The sequence below is a fragment of the Sciurus carolinensis genome, chromosome 5, assembly GCF_902686445.1.
Source record: "Sciurus carolinensis chromosome 5, mSciCar1.2, whole genome shotgun sequence".
Lineage (NCBI taxonomy): Eukaryota > Metazoa > Chordata > Mammalia > Rodentia > Sciuridae > Sciurus > Sciurus carolinensis.
This window is the reverse complement of record NC_062217.1, coordinates 97,680,387-97,684,092: the sequence shown is the minus strand read 5'-3', so window position 1 is coordinate 97,684,092 and position 3,706 is coordinate 97,680,387. Positions and strand designations below refer to the sequence as shown.

The 3,706-nt window shown below is 34.0% G+C and overlaps 1 pseudogene; it reads right to left on the bottom strand.

Moving 5' to 3' along the window:
• Positions 1 to 1,206: 1,206 nt before the first annotated feature.
• The window catches only part of LOC124985663 (zinc finger protein 639-like), a 3,933-nt pseudogene continuing 1,433 nt past the window's right edge, over positions 1,207 to 3,706 (bottom strand).

Below are 3,706 nucleotides of genomic sequence, written 5' to 3'. Positions count from 1 at the left end.
AAAAAAAAAAAGTGTTAACTAAAGCAAGCATTTTGAGTATACTACAAAAAGTCTTACACTGGGAAAATTTTGGAAATAGAATTGTAACATATAATTTGGTCATAATAGGAGGTGGAAATACACAGGGACAGCAAGGAAGTCGGTCTGATGCTATGAAAAAAGTTATTGAACATAAAAAATAAAAATGGAATTTCTCTTATTTGAGTAGTATAAAATAAGTTTAATGTAAATATTTTTAAATTGAAATGTGATACTTTATTATTAGTAAATATGAGAATAGGGAAAGCTTACTGGTGTTTGATTATGGGTTCCTCCAATGTTGAGGAACCAGGGAAAGGATGGATGGAGAGCTGAGTCATAATACAAATCTAACTAATAATTCAAATAAATGCTTAAGAGTAAAATTAATGAAGAAGGAAGCACAAGTATTCACATGTTATTTATAAACATAGAGGTATATAAAAGAAGAAATTACTGCAGAAAATGAAACTGTGTTTTGTATGCAAGTATTAGAAGTAGAAGTGGTAGAGGGTGAAACTATTGTTTTATGTTAGAACTTTGCAGCATTTTGGGGGTGGGGACAATTCCTGGGGATTGAACTCAGGGGCATGGGACCTCTGAACCACAACCCCAGCCCTATCTTATTTAGAGACAGAGTCTCACTGAGTTGCTTATCACCTGGCTTTTACCAAGACTTTGGCTTTACCAAAGTCTTTGAACTCTCCCGATCCTCCTGGCTCAGCTTCCTGAGTGGCTAGGATTACAGGCAGTGTGCCATCAGGTACTGGTTTGCATTTTTAACTTGGATGAATTTAATTTGGATAGAATTGACCTGTTAGGAAGATGCAGCAATTATGTGTATTCATTATAAGACTTTGAAAACATCCATATATCTACATTTAAGTCTCGTTTTATGTTTAGACATTGTCTTTCTCAAGATGACTAGTAAAAGAAAAATTACCTTGTATTGTTTTTATTCATTTATTTAATAAAAATAGAGAATAATTAATGTATCAATTGTAATTTAATGTGAACTATCTGTTCCTACTCTTTTCATATTTCCTGTTGGATTATTGTTCTCAAAGTAGTTATTAGGTTCTTTAAGTATTAAATAATATTATCATTTCATCATATACTTTTTTCCAAAAGCAAAGTTGAATTCATTATTTTATAAAAACATTATGTAAGTCAAAATAAAGAGAATAATCAAGTTGTTTCATGGACTAGATGGTTACTTTTTAATTCCCTTTCATTTCCAAACCTCATCAAGCAGTCACTGAATTTATGAGGTAATTCAACCCATTGCTTGACATATAGATAAATTTTAAAATCTTTGATCTGTACCATTGAATATCCCCAATATTGACATAAATAAATCACTCCAAATAAATGTGAATTTAAATGCTTGCAATATTCCAGCATACTTGAAAAGCCCTTCCCAAAGTCATCAGAAACATGAGGAAATATTTTATTATGTTCAGTAGCAACATACTGTTAATCATTTGTATGATCCCACTCCAAACAACACAGATGTGACATGCGAAGAAGTTCTTCCATTTGTTAGAAGTAATTTTGCTTTAGAGACTGTACTGTCCATGTTCTACATTGCTCATTACTATACTTATTGCTTAATTCTATTAATTTACATGCGTGCTCATTTACCACAGGGCTATGCAAGCCTTCTGGATCATTTGTTCTATGTTCATAGAACTGACACAGTACTGTTCATCATAGCCTTGCTCCTGAAAAAGTAGGTAGAGTTCACTATTTGAAGAGAACTGCACATCACACTGCTCACACCAACAGGTGATGGTTAAAGTGGGTGTCTGCAATGTGCTGGTTGTATTTCTTAAAAATTACTGTACTGTATTTGGAGTATTTACAAATGGAGAGATCTTCTTCATGTAGTTTGGCCTGTTTGATTAGAAGCATGTTGATAAAGAAGCTTTCCTTGCACACTTGACACACATTTGAATCAGTGTGCTTATGCTTCAAGGACCATATACTATTTTAAATCAGAAAAATACTGACTATAGAATTCACAAAGTTTATATTTATGGAGGTCACTGCTATTAGATTTCAGTAAAAGCCATTTCTGCTAGGCAGTCCCATTCAAAGCTTTGCTTTTGTCACAAATTTTACAAAGTTTAGCTGGTGGCTTTCCTCAGTTTGGTCTTGGAGGATCACAATCCTCAGAAATCACATGCATGGGAACATCTTTGGTTGTGTGAACTTCTATAGGACTCTCCTCTTGTGTTTGCTGGTTGATTGATTCCAATAAGTAACATTCTTCTCAGATTTCTACATTAGCAGATTTTTCTGTAGAAAAGGCAGTGTGGTCTATGATTCTATGTACATGAGTGGGAACCAGATAGTTTTGATTTCTATTTCTGGCTTTGATTCCATCTGAAAATTGTTGTCAAAGTATTTTAAATCTGACTGTTTCAGAACAGAAACTGTTAACAATAATCAGGGGGAAAAAATTTAACCCATCTGCATTTCTTCTACTTCCTGAGGAATCTTAATAATGAGAAGGGTATAAAGTTGTCCCTTTTCCTTTTTTAGGATACTCATTCAATTTGGTATAATTCTTAATATTGCAGAGAGAGAAAAATGAATTCCAAAGTTACACAGATGGGTTAAAAAAAAAACTCAATGTTACTGATGAAGAAACAGTGAAAGTCAAGTCAACTAAGAAATGACAAAACCAGAGCTATCACTACATATCTTCTGATTCCTGGGCATTGAATAACTAAATATGGGGTATGTGGGTACATTCAACTTCATGACTAAGGACTGCCACCATCAAGTTATATCTTGTTTCCAGTTCTTAGTCAGCAATTGTAAGAAGGGGAAGATAGTCACTGTTATCCAGGGACCCCTGCCAGCCCATGCACAGCTGAGGGCCCAGGGCTGCTGGCAATGCTACCCAGGCCCTGGTGCTCCCAGGCTCTCTGCTGTACTGGCCCTTTACCTCCTGCATGCCCAAGTCCAGCCCCACAGGCCCCAGGCCCAGTTTGAGCTTCCACACTCACTCCCTGTCTTGTCACCTGCAACCATTATGTCCTTTTTATATATCATTTAGCAGAAATTCAGCTTCCCTAACATGTGAGATGTATACATTTAATATATTCTATTTGTGGCTAATAATCCATCCTAAAACCATAACTATGTTACTTTGTGTTCTTTAAGATTGGTCCAAATACAGATTTCAATTTGGGGAATGACAATATTCAATTAAAGTCTCTATTGACAGAGTGAGAAAGAATAAGAATACAGGGGAATAAAAAATGGCATTAAAATAGATATTCAGATTTTTATTTTGAGTATAGCTAATAAAATGATTATTAAAATGTTCAATGAACTCAAAGAAGTTCTAAGGAATTAAGAAAGCAAATACAAATTGTGCAGGACCAAAAAGAAATATAGATATTGAACAAAAAATAATAATAACTCCTTGGAATAAAATGATGAATCAGATTTAAAAATTCACTGTAAAATATCACCCACAAAATAGATTGCATATTCACAATAGCCAAATTATATAATCAATCAAGGTACTCTTCAACAGATGAATGGATAACAAATGTGACATATATACACAATGGAATATTATTCAGTTATTAAGAATGAAATTATGGCATTTTCCAGTAGATGGATGAAATTGGAGAATATCATGCTAAGTGAAGTAAGTCATTCCCCCCAC